We start from the raw sequence: 18,293 nt of genomic DNA on the forward strand, positions 1-18,293 counted from the left end.
TTATTTATTCTAGGTTCCTATCTTTAGATAGTCACATCCACGTTCGTACTTTTAGAATAGTTGTTGCAACGGGGAAGAGCATTTTTGCAATAGCAAGATATCAGGACCCAATGGGCATAGGCCGAACCAACCACCATCACTATTGCTTCAGGATTAGATAGCCAACTTCCACTCATGAGGTGAGTTTGCTTACTCTACTTTCAGTGTACTGTGCAGATATGTTGGTTAGAAATTTTGCTATGTGCCTGTCAAGTTGATTAGATATGAAAAATATGCTCTATAATACCCACATAATACTTGTTTAAATTGGCTTTTCCCTGGTTCATCAGTGCACACATGAAACCGGTAATAAGAAGAGAATCACCTGATTTTTTTATAGTCTATTTTAGTAAGAATGTTCATAATATTATGATAGTTTAATTTGAGAACAATTGGCTGGAGGAACGATGTAATTTGATACTCTGTTATGTTGATCTCCAGAGAAATTTGGTTTTTGGTTTTTCATTGATGTACGTTAATCTGTTGTGAATCTTGTTTGCTTGCACCAATTATATGTGTAACAATTAGAGGGGAACTTTTGGAACTCATACATTCTATTTCAGTTAATGTTCAAAGCAACTTTCCTGTGTGAATCTGATGATCTCACTGAAACATGTGTTTCATTGTGTATATTCAGCCTGTCGAGTCAAGTTTCAGACTGATCATGTATCCCCTTGATATTCACTGGATGGAATCCCCTGTTTTACTCAAACTGAACCTTCTACAAACATCGGAAAAGCAATAGTAGTAAAGATGGACAGAAATTCCAAAAATAAGGTTAGTTCTTTTTTGTTCTGTATCATTCTCTTTACCGTTCCTTTTGGTACTATACTCCAAAAAAGAGGCAATCGGAAATATTTAGGTCCACTGAAAAGTAATTCTGGAGCTCTCATTTTTCAGATTTGCAGTAGTATTCGCTTTTGGTTTACATGATATTGGTTGTATCTCCCTGACAACTGCTCTTCGGTTGGTGTAGGTGTTTTTTATGGATGTAGCTGGTTGCGATGAAGCTAAACAAGAAATAATGCTATCACTTATTACCTTTGTCCTTCAAATTTGAGTATAGTCCTGCGAAATAATGAATATTTGTGTCTCATTGCTCCAGCATGGTCCATAAAGATATGTTGACCCAGGAAATGTGGGTTTATCATAGGTCCTACTGTATACGTTGATATATGAAATATGACATTTCCGGTTATATGCTATCACTTATTGCCTCTGTCCTTTGCATTGAGTATAGGCCTGTGAAATAATGGTGTATTTGTGTGTTGATTCGTCTATTTTCCTTCATGTTCTGGTTCTAAGGTACCAGGACAGACCCAGAGTTATTTGTAAAAAAGTGCTTTCCAATGTACCAATATTTTGTATCCTTTCTAATGCTTAAAAAAGAGGCGAATAATTCTTTTAGAATATGTAATATCCGACATGTGTAACGCACCTTAAGAGACTACTAAGTTATCCTGTATAATTGGCACGCCCTACTTTTGTAGTAATAAATATATCATGTGCTGCTCCATACAGGTGATACATTGCATTTACCATAGTATTTGATTACATATGATAACATAAAATCTGTTTTTTCCTTAGCGGTTCGGCACACTTAGTGCATAGAAACAGAGTACAGGCAAATTGATTAGATGCATTAGTTAAGAACACTGATTTTTTTTTGGAAAGCTTCATCATGACATCGATATTGGTTTCGCCTTACTGCCACTCAGAGGTTGGATGGAGCATCGAGGATTTCAGGCTTGGGGTGGCCACGTGTTGCAGGATAGCAGGAAGAGTTGGATGTGTTCTGCAGAGACCAGGTGATCAATGTCGTTGCCGCCAGGTACCTGAAGTACAACACTTCTAAATTTGGTCATTTATTTATCCTCATAGCTGGTTCAGAAGCAGAAGTGGCAGTATAGTGTGCATGCCGTATTGACCTGTTCATGCCAATGGCAGAAGTATCTGATTCATCCGACCTAATTCAAGTTAACTTGAGTGCAGCAGAAGCTGGTTCTGAATAAAAAGTTTTACTTCTGAAGCAGAAGCAGAAGCTGGTGAACTTGGATGTGTTCAGAAGCAGAAGCTGGTTCTATGTCATGAATAAAAAGTTTTACTTCTGAACTTGGATGTGTTCAAATATAAAAAGTTTTACTTCTGAATAAAAAGTTTTAACTTGGATGTGTTCAGAAGCAGAAGCTGGTTTTGAATAAAAAGTTTTACTTCTGAAGCAGAAGTGGCAGTATAGTGTGCATGCCGTATTGACCTGTTCATGCCAATGGCAGAAGTATCTGATTCATCCGACCTAATTCAAGTTAACTTGAGTGCAGCAGTAGATAAACATTCACAAATTCTACTCCAAATGGACAGTAATAGTAGTACGTGGGTAGTGTAAAATGTGTTTTTGTTAGTTCAGTGAAAATTAGAGATCAACCTGATGGTACTTCATTTTTATTCTAATCTGCCAAATGCTATTAAGGAAATGAAGTTTCTTCCTCGATCAAGTTATCAGTCCTTGGTCCACTCTTGCCCTTTGCGCTGGATGAGACGGGGAGGAGGAGGAGGAGGAGAGTGTGGGGGCATCTGGAGAGGAGCAAGGGGTGAGAAGTAGCAAGAGGTTCCTTAATAGCATTTGGCAGATTAGAATAAAATTGAAGTACCATCAGGTTGATCTCTAATTTTCACTGAACTAACAAAAACACATTTGCTCCACATTTCCCTTTGCGCTGTCAGTGAAAATGTTATACGTCTTAGCTACCTCTGCTCGCTTTTGACGATCAGTTCACTACTTTACTGCTCTTTCCTTAATTTCGAGAGGACACAGGTGAGGGAGCTACAACGGCAGGAGAAGAATGCAACGAGGTGCGGTCTTCTGTTCGATGCCAAGGGCCTGTCCGGCAGTGATTTCCTCGGTGAGTACTCCACTACACGCCTTCTGTCGAATCCGGAGAAGAACATTTATTACCACCACCATGCATGTTCTTGGCTTGGCTTGGAGTTCGTCTGCTAATGGAGATTGATCTGATTTTACCTGTACTTGCAGGGATGATCTAGATGATATAACAAAAGGATTATATATGCGTTTGTGTGCTTCAGAAAAGGTTACTGCTACATTCAACTTTTCACCAGAAATGATTCGTATATCCTGAAGATGTTGCTAGCGTCTTGAAGGATTACTTATATTTGCTCCCTAATTTCCTGGATTATACGAAGTGAGTTGGATCATCCAGGGTTGGCGAAACTGATATTCAAATTTGTTTTGTTCTTTAGACCAGACATTAGCCCTTTCTCTCTATTTAACATATTTCAAGTTCTCATGTTACATTATACTCCCTCCGTCCCATAATGTAAGACGTTTTTTGACACTAATGTAGTGTAAAAAAAGTCTTACATTATGGGACGGAGGGAGTAGTAAATATTCAATTCACTTATATTTTGTAGACAGGTCATTAGCCTTTTCTCTCTATTTAACACATTTCAAGTTCTCATGTTACATCAAAAGTACGCTGGTTAGGATGTTTGCAACATGCCGTGTGTTGTAATCTTTGTCCACTGTACATGCACATATTAAATACTTTCATTAGTACTTTTACATATTTCAAGTTCTCATTGTTCAGTTTGTTGGTTTAATAGAGAATGTTCCTGATCCTTACTTTCATAGGTACATTTAGAAGTCACAATAGAGAAGGTTCGTAGCCTTTGCTCCAAAGCTTCAAGCTCTTATAGAAATTAGAATTGAGGGCCTTTTAAAATGAGTCCTGCATAATAGTGTTGTTCAGTAGGATGCAGAATTTTTGTTTGTCTGATCGGCTATCCTTGGTGCTGATTTACGTACTGATTTCATCGTCATATGACTACAATAAAGAAGTTGTGTGTATAAATATTTCTAACTGTTGATACTTTGCATCAGTGATTTCAATTCTGTTGGCCCTCCTTAACATTGCTTGGGAAAGTGAGGCTTAAAAGTTTCAACCCTGTGCAATGTGCTTCTTGGGTGTGGGTTTGTGTCTGACTAATTAACGGTTCTGTTAATACTGATATGTCCTTGTACATTATATGGGTATTGCATCGCTTGTACTTATAGTAAGTGGAAATTTTTCTCATATGTTTCAGTATGTCCCCGAATAATATTAATGTACACTCTTTCAATACATGGCTTACCCTTGGCCTTTACGCCATTGGCGCAACTGGTCATCTAGTAGTAATAAAGATGAAAGTTGGGACAAACAAAAAAATTGCATTTGGATTTTATTGGTTTGTATTGCATTTATTATATTTTCTTAGATTGTAGTTTAACTAAAATATTCTCAACATGTAAATATGATAGAATCCATAAAAAAATGTCCTTGTCATTTTTATGGGCAAAGCTCAAAAATATTCTATTACAATTATATAAGCCAAAATCATGTTATCAGTCTCTTTTCAAGAACCTTAACCCAATTTGAATTAAATGAAAAATCTTTGAAAAAATATGAATAATCGCCATGGTCTATAATATAGTATACACCCGTCAAAAATAAATATTTGAAAAGTATCTAAGTATTTGTTCAATCCCTTTTGAAGAAAAAATAGAAATGGTAAAACTGTTATCACACTTTTTTGTAACTAAAAATCCTCCCAAATGTACCAAAACTTGGTTTCCTTATATTTATGATCTGCACAAGTGAAATAAAACTATCATATACAACTTTTCAAAACTAAATAACAAACACAGTTTTGGACACATTTAAACTTTGAATATATGCCTAGTAAAAACTAAAAAATGTTCTAAAAAAGTAAAATAATTCCTGGAGGTGCTCCAAGGGGTGCTATGGTGAATATGACTAGGGTGTGCATGCTCTTTGAGGGTTTTTCACCACCCCAAATTTAGAAAGATAAGTGAAAACTCTATGGCATGCTTGCTCTTTTCTAAACTCCTTTTGTTTATTGACATCCACATCATTGGATCAATTGGTCAAAGCATATTATGAAACTTGCTTATGTGCATTAAATGTTTGTCTATGACATTTTGCTTTATAAATATATATTGCTAGTTGGTAATTTTGACATCACACTTTTCAGAAGTGCATGATTAGGACTAATTTGTGAGTGTTCTTAAATCTTGCAACACTTTAGATGGTATGGCTAAGTATATTTTTCTTTTGAGTAAATGAAAAACTCATGTAGAATCTGGTATATTTATATCCACTCATAGTTGGTATGGCTAAGTATATTTACATCCGCTCATAGTTGATCATTTGAGAATAGAAAATAGAAATATTATTCAACTTAGTATTAACCAATCATGTCTACATTTAGGATCTGAAATGTTTCTCTAATCCTCTGCCACCGCTTTGTTAAGATTTCGGAAAAGATGCGGCTGTGCCGCCATATAGGTACACCCCTTATCCTGACCATCCATTTTTTCATCAAAGTTCGTGCTTGCATTTTTTTTTTGTTTCTCCCAAATAAGAAAACATTTGAACTTGAAACTTTGTAGGTCAACATCACACAAGTACTATCATGCGCACAATCTTTTTGGGTTTTATTGGCATAACAAAAAATGATAAAACTTACTATAAATTTGTATTATAATTTTTTGTGTTGCGGCAAAAAAATTGGAAACAATTTATGCACCGAGTGGCACTTGTGTGTCGCTGACCTGCAAAATTTCAGGTTAAATGTTTTTTTAGATAAAAGACGTCAGCCCAACTTTATATTAATAATAAAGCCACCAAGGTTAAATGGACCTGCCAATTTCTTCCTCTAACCTTCCGCTGCTCATTGGGGTTGACTTCATTCTCTTTTTCAAGGTTAAACGTTCATTGTTTGTAAGATACGGAAAAGATAAATCTGTATACAAAGACAGCACGGATCTTGATACAAAACTGGACGGCCTGGATAGAAGGTGTAGATACATGGTAGCATAAAAAATATGATTTCTAAAAAGGATTTTAAATGGTGCCCTGTATTGGCAAGCTAAAAACAATACTGTATTTCTCAATGAATGGGGTGTGAGCGATAACTCACTGTATTAATTTACTTTCTTCAACTCTCACCAGTTGTAAAGAGGATTACCCTTCCACTTAACTCTGACAAGGTGCATGTTTTTAAATATATGATACTTTTTCCTCTGTAGTACCACACCGTGATGTTTCGAATCTTGTAAATTTTGCAATAATTTATTGAGGCCTTGAGGGTTCTGTTCATCAATTGATGCAGAGGCCTGGGGTGTAATCTCTTTTCTGATAAAAATTTAGTATGTTTACATCAGGAGCCTGAAATTAAAATGGATGACAGGTACAAACCAAAGGAACATTTCTTGATGTCAAAGCATATCAAGGTAGTCGAAATCAAATACCACAAGAAAGATAAAATGATCTGTCAATTTGTAAAGCTTCTCGGCAACCATGGAGTAACTCCTAAGCAAATTACAATCTGCTGGAGTAGTATATTATTTCAATAAAAAAATGACAAGACCAATACCTTGCATCCGCAATGGTGTACATTCATGGGTCGGCCACTGTTGCTGCGCAACAACTAAAGCTGCCATGCTACCTGCAGCTGCACCTATATTGTACTATAACAGAGAGGATATGTAACTTATGCGTGATTAACAAAGCCTTACAAATGCAAACTGGTCTACTAGACGGTTACATCATATCCGCTTGGCATATTTCAATAAAAAATGTCACTAGGCCAAAGCAGCAGAACATACATATTTATTCTAGCACCATTATTACATCCGATTTCAATATCAACCACAGGAGACGGCGCGCTCTGTGGCGCCCGGCTATAGTTACATAATCCGTAGGTGATTTTATCTCGGTCGGGTAGACATACTTTTTTTGCGGGGTGGTCGTGTTGACGTCGGTTAAGAGCAACTCTAGCAGATCCCCCAAAGTCTCAATCTGTAAAACGCGTTTGCATTTTCACAACGATCTCGTTTGCGGGTCGAAAATTAGCGCGTCCGAACAGAAATCATAAATGAAACTGCATAATTTGAAAAAACAGTTTCGCGGAAGAAATTGCACCTCATGGACGCGAGTAGTTCATCACGTACTACATATATTTTACATGATCAAACACTACAAACACTAATTTATACTACATACTACATCAGTACTAGTACTAGAGGGGTAGGGATCTCATGGCCGTGAGCTCGAGGCCATGGACGACGCCGTGGACGAGCTCAATCCTCCTCGCCGGAGCTGCAGAGGTCGATGTACTTCGCCCTCTGCTCCTCGCGGATGCGTCGCCACTCATCGTCTTTCTCCTTGGCGGCGAGGTTGGCGGCGACCGTCTGCCGCCACTGGAGGTCTTCGAGCTCCTCGGCATGGCGCCGACGCTCCGCCTCCTCGCGCACGCTCCGCTCGGCAATGGCGGCCGCAACTGCGTCGATGTCGGCGACGAAGTCTTCCGACCAAACGAATCCGCGGCGGCCGAGCTTCTCGGGCTCCTCCTTGACGGGGACGAACTCGAAGTCGTCCGGCTCCTCCGTTCACTCCCTCTTCACGGGGAGAAGGCCCGCGCCGGAAGAGGAGGAGCTCCCGGCGTAGGAAGATCTCGCCGCGGAGTAGAAGGACGCGACAGAGGACGGGGTACGGCTGTGCCGATGGTCGTACTCCTCCGTCTCACGGACGCGGAAGCTCGCCGGCGGCGACAGGCCACGGTTGGTCCACTTCCTCGCCCCGGACGGCCGCTCGCGCTCGGGCGCTTCCGCCGCCGGATCTGCTGCCGGAGCCACGTCCGGAGCTTCACATGCGGCCCCACATGGCGGCTGGAGGCGGGAGGTGGTCGTCGGCGGCGAGAAATGTGGAGAAGGGGGTGGGGAATTGCGTGGCTCGGCTGCACCGGGGGATAGGGTTTCGACCCGCAAACGCGCCGCGGAACTGTAGATATAATGGTCGGGGCGTGCGGTTTGCGGGCCGCGACAAATTTTCTTACGGGACGAAAAAATGAGCCGAGCCCGCATACTCGTCGGAATTTTGCGGTTTCGTGTCTTTTGCGGGGTCTACTAGAGTTGCTCTAAGGCTACTGTATCTGTGTGTCCTATTTTTTTTTCTTTCCTTCTTTGGGAGTATGGCCAAACATGAGCCGCATACTGATTTGTGGCGGCGACCTAGTATGGGAGCAAATGTTATTTGCTGCTTTGTCCGGTTTTGCAGGATTGTTTCATGGATAGTTCCAATTTTCCCTAGGGTACTGTGGGTAGCATTGTCGTTCCATTTATTTTTGTTCTTTCTTTTTCTGTTTTTCTAGTTCTTTTCTATTTTTATCCTTTTCTTTTTCATCCACTTTTTCTTTTTCTTTTATTTTCCCTTTTTAGAAATTAAATGGTTTTCATAAAATATGAACATTTCCTAAAAGTCTCAAACAATTTTTAGAACTGCATAAACATTTTTCGAAGTGCATGAAGGCTTCTTTAAATGCATTTTTCAAAAAGTGTGAACATTTAAAAAAATGTGGGTAACTTATTCTCAAATGCAGGCAAACTTTCATAAAAATGTGTTAACATTTTTAAGAAGTATGTAAACAATTAAAAAATTGAATGAACATTTGTTAAAATGTTTGTGTGTTTATTACATAAACATTTTTTAAACACATGAACATTTACTTAAAATACGTGAAAGTTCTTAAATTTATATGATCATTTTCTAAAACACATGAACACCTTTTGCAATTTAATGAATGCATAAACATTTTCAAGATACACGGTCATTTTTAAAAGTAATACGCGAACACTTTCTTAAAATAAATGAAGGTTTAATTTAAAGTTAAAATGCAATAAAAAAGAAATAAAATGGCTCATGTTGCTTCTGTTGCACATGTTACTTGGGATGCTTGGGATGCTTTTCGGTATACGAAATTATGCATGTTAGGTTGCATATGTTGTTGTCAACTTGTGTTGTCTGTCTGCTTGCTGAATTATCGTTCTTGTGTCTTCGTATATGAAGTGTATGTGTTGTGCTGGGTTCCAGGAGACCACGGTTCATGGCAGACATGCCATGAACAAGTGAACGACTAAAAGAATGACTTCTATAGAGGGTTTAAGGCTAGGGAGGAGGTAGAGGATGATTACTCCATGTTCATGCTCAAACATAAGAGAAAACTTGAAGTAGCCAATGGTGCAGGTCAGATAGGGTGGAATGGGTAACTTGATAATCTTCGGCTAGTTCGTCCTCACTGTTGTATTGTTGTTAACATGTGATCGTATTTGACATGCAAGAGAACCAATGTTAAGGGTGGTAGATAGTAAGCTCACTACAACAGGGTGCAAGGTAACCACATTAGGCTGAATAGGTGCTACCAAACCCAGCGGTTCACTTCAACTCGGCCCCGAATCCTGAAATGCGGGCAACCAAACGTTGGGCCTTTGTTGCTCCCATAATGCAACTTGCTGCTTTGTGGGCAACCAAACGCATTGCAGAACATAGATCAAAGCTTGTACTACCTCATTCGGACTAAACTGGGCCACAGATGCAAAGGGCAAAAATCGGTGTTGGTAACCAAACATACCCTTAAAGCATACTTCATTTTTGTTGTTCTTGATTTAATGTGAGTTAGATTTGGTTGGTACATCACCTCCATGCATCATGCATGGCACATCATATGCTGAATCACCTTGATAGTGCATCCATCAGAAAGCCTGCGTTGCCTCGTCTTGGGGCGGCTCGAGCGCACCTCAAACCCTAAGTGTTGCCTTCTCTCCTCTTCGTCATGTCGCCGCTAGTCAAAGCACATGCAGCTGACGGCGATGGCGGGGCTTCCTCTCGCAGCGGCCACTAGTCTGTTGGTGGTGGATCTCGGTAAGGCATCAACACTCGCTAGGCCTCAGGGTCATGGAGAATGGTAGATGGGATCGGCGCCAGGTGGGTGGCACGTTCGTGGAGCTGCATGGGCAGGCAAGTCACGACTAGATTTGCATCATCTCAGCCATATCCTACTGTTGCTCTGGGCTCCTTGGCGAAAGCCGGGTCATCGAGGAGGCCGTCCGGAAGTAGAGCTTGGCGGCGGCGGATCTCCGTCACCCATGCGCGATCGGAGGTCGGAATGGCTGGTACTGGAACCCTTTCCGGGTTCAAGTGCCAGCCGTTTGACACGTGCACATTTGGGTCAGAGCACTGGGTAAAGGAAATATGCCTTAGAGGCAATAATAAAGTTGTTATTTATATTTCCTTATATAATGATAAATGTTTATTATTCATGCGAGAATTGTATTAACCGAAAATTTAGTACACATGTGAATATATAGACAAATAGAATGTCCCTAGTATGCCTCTACTAAACAGGTCCGTCGAGAGGCATGTGCGAGCTGTGCACACGCACAAGGCCCCAAAAAACCAGGGCCCCCAAATCGTTCTGTCATTACTCATTATACCGAGTAGCAGGCCAGGCCATCGCCCATCGAAATAACACGAGAGAAAAAAGACCTGCCCGCTCTTCCGCCCTTATTCACGAGTCGCCCAGACGTCGGTCCGTCTCCCAGCCATCACGTCGACGTTTCATCTACGCGCCGCCTGCCCCTGTTCTACGCCTTCGTCTTCATCTGCAGATCTACCCGCATGACCTGCTTCCTCCGTTCGGCGTTCGGCTGTTCCGAGTCCCCACGACATGAACTTGGAAACCGTTAGGCCGATCCGAGCCGCCGATTGCTTGAACAGGCATGTTAATTAGAAGAGGCAAGGACGAGAAGCTCTCCGCCTCCTCATCTACTAGAAAGTCCAGACAACTGTTTTATGATCCACGCATGTACTAACAGTATTTATTATATTACGGAAGCAAACACATAAGAAGGCACATAAGAGATCACTAGAATTTTGTGATTCACGTGTATACCACTACCACGAGCCAGCAGATCAATTGTAAATTTGTGCTCTACTCACATACTGGTTTTTAGGCCTTTTAATTTTTTCTTGTCTATGTAATCTTTTCTTTTTTAACTTATGTAGTCTATTTTTTTATTTGCTCAGCGGTTTGATTGTTCATATAACTTTCCCGGTAGCTACTTGACATCTTGTTGACAATGTGCAGTAGAAGAATTTCTCACTGGATTAGTCTATCACATCACAATTCAGAGCAGTCGAGAGCGGATACATAGACGGATAGACCCGATGGATGATGCTTTTCAGTAGATCATGAGGTCTGTTTTTTATTTTATTTTTACTACTACTTTTACTCATTTAGCTATATAATTAAGTGAAATTATATTAGTTTTTTATTTATTTGATTTGCTAAAAAAAGAAGGGCCTCATTTTGCATTTCGTACCGAACCCCCAAATTTCTGAAGACGCCCTGCTACTAGACTAGCTCGTTAATGAAAGATGGTTAAGTTTCCTAGCCATAGAGATGTGTTGTCATTTGATGGACGGGATCACATCATTAGAGAATGATGTGATGGACTAGACTCATCCGTTAGCTTAGCACTATGATCGTTTAGTTTATTGCTATTGCTTTCTTCATAACTTATACATGTTCCTATGACTATGAGATTATGCAACTCCCGAATACCGGAGGAACACTTAGTGTGCTATCAAACGTCACAATGTAACTGGGTCATTTTAAAGATGCTCTACAGGTGTCTCCGATGGTGTTTGTTGAGTTGGCATAGATCGAGATTAGGATTTGTCACTCCAATTGTCGGAGAGGTATCTCTGGGTCCTCTCGGTAATGCACATCACTATGAGTCTTGCAAGCAATGTGACTAATGAGTTAGTTACCGGATGATGCATTACGGAACGAGTAAAGAGACTTGCCAGTGACGAGATTGAACTAGGTATGATGATAACGATGATGGAATCTCGGGCAAGTAACATACCGATGATAAAGGGAACAACGTATGTTGTTTTGCGGTTTGACCGACAAAGATCTTCATAGAATATGTAGGAACCAATATGAGCATCCAGGTTCCGCTATTGGTTATTGACCGGAGATGAGTCTCGGCCATGTCTACATAGTCCTCGAACCCGTAGGGTCCGCATGCTTAACGTTCGATGACGATATGTATTGTGAGTTATGTGATTTGATGTACCGAAGGTTGTTAGGAGTCCCGGGTGTAATCACGGACACGAAGAGAAGTCTCGAAATGGTTGAGACATAAAGATTGATATATTGTAAGGTTATGTTTGGACACCGAAAAGGTTTCAGATAGGTTCGGGCATTTTTCGGAGTACCGGGGGTTATCGGAACCCCCGGGAGGGTTAATGGGCCTTCCTGGGCCTTAGTGGAAGATACGAGGAGGCGGCCAGGTGGAGGCGCGCGCCCCCCAAGCCCAATCCAAATTGGGGGGAGGGGGCTTTCCTTCTCTCCATCTTCCTCTTTCCTTCCTCTCCTAGTTGGACTAGGAAAGGGGGAACCTACTCCTAGTAGGAGTAGGATTCCCCCCTTGGGGCGCGCCCCATGAGGCCGGCCGGCCCCCTCCTCCCCTCCTTTATATACGGGGGAGGGGGCACCCCATAGACACACAAAGTTGATTTCTTAGCCGTGTGCGGTGCCCCCTCCACAGATTTCCACCTCAGTCATATTGCCGCAGTGCTTAGGCGAAGCCCTGCGTCAGTAACTTCATCATCACCACCAACACGTCGCCGTGCTGATGTAACTCTCCCTCGGCCTCGGTTGGATCTAGATTTCGAGGGACGTCACCGAGCTGAAGTGTGCAGATCGCGGAGGTGCCGTGCATTCGGTACTTGATCGGTTGGATCGCGAAGACGTTCGACTACATCAACCGCATTACTTAACGCTTCCGCTTTCGGTCTACGAGGGTACGTAGACACACTCTCCCCTCTCGTTGCTATGCATCTCCTAGATAGATCTTGCGTGATCGTAGGAATTTTTTTGAATTACTGTGTTCCCCAATAGTGGCATCCGAGCCAGGTCTATGCGTAGATGTTATATGCACGAGTAGAACACGAAGGAGTTGTGGGTGTGGGTATATGCATATTGCTTGCTGTCACTAGTTGTTTCTTGATTCGGCGGTATTGTTGGATGAAGCGGCCCGGACCGACATTATATGACCGCATTCATGAGACTGGTTCTACCGACGTGCTTTGCACACAAGTGACCGGCGTGTGTCTATTTCTCCAACTTTAGTTGAATCGGATTCAATGAACAAGGTTCTTTCTGAAGATCAAAAAGCAATCACTATACCACGTTGTGGTTTTTATGCCGTAGGTAAGAACGGTTCTTGCTAAGCCCGTAGCAACCACGTAAAACTTGTAACAACAAAGTAGAGGACGTCTAACTTGTTTTTGCAGGGTATTTGTAATGTGATATGGTCAAGACGTGATTGTATAAATTGTTGTATGAGATGATTATGTTTTGTAACACAGTTATCGGCAACTGGCGGGAGCCATATGGTTGTCGCTTTATTGTATAAATTGCAATCGCCATGTAATTGCTTTACTTTATCACTAAGCGATAGCGATAGTCGCGGAAGCAATAGTTGCGAGATGACAACGATGCTACGATGGAGATCAAGGTGTCAAGCCGGTGACGATGGTGATCATGACGGTGCTTTGGAGATGGAGATCAAAGGCACAAGATGATGATGGCATATCATATCACTTATATTGATTGCATGTGATGTCTATCCTTTATGCGTCCTATTTTGCTTAGTACGGTGGTAGCATTATAAGATGATCTCTCACTAAATTTTAAGGTATAAGTGTTCTCCCTGAGTATGCACCGTTGCTACAGTTTGTCGTGCCGAGACACCATGTGATGGTCGGGTGTGATAAGCTCTACGTTCACATACAACGGGTGCAAGCCAGTTTTTCACAAGCAGAATACTCGGGTTAAACTTGGCAAGCCTAGCATATGCGGATATGGCCTCGGAACACTGAGACCGAAAGGTCGAGCGTGAATCATATAGTAGATATGATCAACATAGTGATGTTCACCATTGAAAACTACTTCATCTCACGTGATGATCGGACATGGTTTAGTTGATATGGATCACGTGATCATTTAGATGACTAGATGGATGTCTATCTAAGTGGGAATTCTTAAGTAATATGATTAATTGAACTTAAATTTATCATGAACTTAGTACCCAATAGTATTTTGCATATCTATGTTATTGTGGATAAATGGTCGTGTTGTTGTTCCGTTGAATTTTAATGCGTTCCTAGTGAAAGCTAAGTTGAAAGATGATGGTAGCAACTACTGATACGTCTCCAACGTATCTATAATTTTTGATTGTTCCATGCTATTATATTATCCATCTAGGATGTTTTATATGCATTTATATGCTATCTTATATGATTTTTGGGACTAACCTACTAACCTGGAGCCCAGTGCCCGTTTCTGTTTTTTCCTTATTTTTGAGTATTGCAGAAAAGGAAAACCAAACGGAGTCCAATTGACCTGAAAATTCATAGAGATAATTTTTGGACGAGAAGAATCCCACGGAGTACCGGAGATGGGCCATAAGAGTCCCGAGGCACCCACAAGGGTGGGGGGCGCCCTACCCCCCTGGGCGCACCCCCCTACCTCGTGGTCGCCTCGAGGACCCCCCTGACTTGTTCCTGACTCCAACACCTCTTATATATACCCAAACTTCCATAAAGAAACCTAGATCGAGAGTTCCACCGCTGCAAGCCTCTGTGGCCACTGAAAACCAATCTAGATCCATTCCGGCACCCTGCCGGAGGGGGGAATCCCTCTCCGGTGGCCATCTTCATCATCCCGACGCTCTCCATGACGAGGAGGGAGTAGTTCACCCTCGGGGCTGAGTGTATGTACTAGTAGCTATGTGTTTGATCTCTCTCTCTCTCTCTCTCTCTCTCTCTCTCTCGTGTTCTTGATTCGCTCGATCTTGATGTATCGCGAGCTTTGCTATTATAGTTGGATCTTATGATGTTTCTCCCCCTCTACTCTCTTATAATGGATTGAGTTTTTCCCTTTGAAGTTATCTTATCGGATTGAGTCTTTAAGGATTTGAGAACACTTGATGTATGTCTTGCATGTGTTTATCTGTGGTGATAATGGGATATTCATGTGATCCACTTGATGTATGTTTTGGTGATCAACTTGCGAGTTCCGTGACCTTGTGAACTTATTGTTGGAGAACGTAGTAATTTCAAAAAAAATCCTACGCACACGCAAGATCATGGTGATGCATAGCAACGAGAGGGAAGAGTATCGTCCATGTACCCTCGTAGACCATAAGCGGAAGCGTTATGAGAACGCGGTTGATGTAGTCGTACGTCTTCACGATCCGACCGATCCAAGTACCGAACATACGGCACCTCCGAGTTCAGCACACGTTCAGCTCGATGACGTCCCACGAACTCCGATCCAGTGGAGCTTCACAGGAGAGTTTCGTCAGCACGACGGCGTGATGACGGTGATGATGTTGCTACCGACGCAGGGCTTCTCCTAAGCACCACTATGATATGATCGAGGTGGATTATGGTGGAGGGGGGCACCGTACACGGCTAAGGGATCAATGATCAACTTGTGTGTTCTAGGGTGCCCCCTGCCCCCGTATATAAAGGAGCAAGGGGGAGGCCGTCCGGCCCTCCTAGGGCGCGCCAGGAGGAGGAGTCCGCCTCCTAGTAGGAGTAGGACTCCCCTTTCCTACTCCTACTAGGAGGAGGAAAGGAAGGGGGAAGGGCAGAAGGAAGGAGAGGGAGGAAAGGAGGAAAGGGGGGTCAGCCCCCTAGTCCAATTCGGTTTGGGCTAGGGGGGTCGCGCGCCCTGCCTCCTCTCTTCCACCACTTGGCCCATGAGGCCCAATACTTCTTTTCCTTGGATAACCATACCCACGGATACTTGAGGTGACATTGGAGTATCTAGGTGACATTAGGGTTTTGGTTGATTTGCGTCCTAAGGTGTTATTCTAGTACGAACTCTAGGATAGATCGAACAGAAATAATAGCTTCATTATATTTTACTACAGACTCTTGAATAGATCGATCAGAAAGAATAACTTTGAGGTCGTTTCATACCCTACAATAATCTCTTCGTTTGTTCTCCGCTATTAGTGACTTTGGAGTGACTCTTTGTTGCATGTTGAGGGATAGTTATATGATCCAATTATGTTATTATTGTTAAGAGAACTTGCACTAGTGAAAGTATGAACCCTAGGCCTTGTTTCCTAGCATTGCAATACCGTTTTCACTCACTTTTATCATTAGTTACCTTGTTGTTTTTATATTTTTAGATTATAAAAACATATATCTACCATCCATATTGCACTTGTATCACCATCTCTTCGCCTAACTAGTGTACCTATACAATTTACCATTGTATTGGGTGTGTTGGGGACACAAGCAACTCTTTGTTATTTGGTTGCAGGGTTGTTTGAGAGAGACCATTTTCATCCTACGCCTCCCACGGATTGATAAACCTTAGGTCATCCACTTGAGGGAAATTTGCTACTGTCCTACAAACCTCTACACTTGGAGGCCCAACAACGTCTACAAGAAGAAGGTTGTGTAGTAGACATCAACTACACGGACTGAGTCTATAACTTGAGGATTATCCTAATTGCTGCATAGAAGAATTACATCCTGGAAGCACTGCTAGGTGCAAAGCCCGCTGCAGGAGCAACACCAGATGTTATGAACGTCTGGCAGAGCAAAGCTGATGACTACTTGATAATTCAATGTGCCATGCTATACGGCTTTGAATCGGGACTTCAACAATGCTTTGAACGTCATGGATCATATGAGATGTTCCAGGAGTTGAAGTTAATATTTCAAGCAAATGCCCAGATTGAGAGGTATGAAGTCTCCAATAAATTCTACAACTGCAAGATGGAGGAGAATAGTTCTGTCAGTGAACATATACTCAGAATGTCTGGGTACCACAACCACTTGACTCAACTAGGAGTTAATATTCCTGATGATAGTGTCATTGACAGAGTTCTTTAATCACTGCCACCAAGCTACAAAAGCTTCATGATGAACTATAATATGCAAGGGATGGATAAGACAATTCCCGAGCTCTTCGCGATGCTAAAAGCTGCGGAGGTAGAAATCAAGAAGGAGCATCAAGTGTTGATGGTCAACAAGACCACTAGTTTCAAGAAGAAGGGCAAAGGGAAGAAGGGGAACTTCAAAAAGAACGGCAAGCAAGTTACTTCTCAAGTGAAGAAGCCCAAGTCTGGACCTAAGTCTGAGACTGAGTGCTTCTACTACAAAGGGACTGGTCACTGGAAGCGGAACTGCCCCAAGTATTTGGCGGATAAGAAGGATGGAAAAGTGAAAGGGGCTACAGATTAAGCGAAGATTGGCTAAGGATGAGGTGGCGATGTGTGTGGGAAATGGTTCCAAAGTCGATGTGATCGCCGTCGGCACGCTACCTCTACATCTACCTTCGGGATTAGTTTTAGACTTGAATAATTGTTATTTGGTGCCAACGTTAAGCATGAACATTATATCTGGATCTTGTTTGATGCGATATGGTTATTCATTTAAATCGAAGAATAATGGTTGTTCTATTTATATGAGTAATATTTTTTATGGTCATGCACCCTTGATGAGTGGTCTATTTTTACTAAATCTTGATAGTAGTGATACACATATTCATAGTATTGAAGCCAAAAGATATAAGTTTAATAATTATAGTGCAACTTATTTGTGGCACTACCGTTTAGGTCATATTGGTGTAAAGCGCATGAAGAAACTCCATGCTGATGGGCTTTTGGAATCACTTGATGCTTGCGAACTATGCCCTCGTGGGCAAGATGACTAAGACTCCATTCTCCAGAACAATGGAACGAGCAACAGACTTATTGGAAATAATGCATACTGATGTATGTGATCCGATGAGTGTTGATGCTCGTGGCGGGTATCGTTATTTTCTGACCTTCACAGATGATTTGAGCAGATATGGGTATGTCTACTTGATGAAACATAAGTCTGAAACATTAGAAAAGTTCAAAGAATTTCAGAGTGAAGTGGAAAATCATCATAACAAGAAAATTAAGTTTCTACGATCTGATCGTGGAGGTGAATATTTGAGTTATGAGTTTGGTCTTCATTTAAAACAATGCAGAATAGTTTCGCAACTCACGCCACCTGGAACACCATAGCGTAATGGTGTGTCTGAACTTCATAACCGCACTTTGTTAGATATGGTGCGATGTATGATATCTCTTACTAATTTACCGCTATCGTTTTGGGGTTATGCTTTAGAGACGGTTGCATTCACATTAAATAGGGCACCATCGAAATCCGTTGAGATGACACCATATGAATTGTGGTTTGGCAAGAAACCCAAGTTGTCGTTTCTTAAAGTTTGGGGATGCAATGCTTATGTGAAAAAGCTTCAACTTGATA

The sequence above is a fragment of the Triticum dicoccoides genome, chromosome 4A (genome assembly GCF_002162155.2).
Source record: "Triticum dicoccoides isolate Atlit2015 ecotype Zavitan chromosome 4A, WEW_v2.0, whole genome shotgun sequence".
NCBI classification, from domain to species: domain Eukaryota; kingdom Viridiplantae; phylum Streptophyta; class Magnoliopsida; order Poales; family Poaceae; genus Triticum; species Triticum dicoccoides.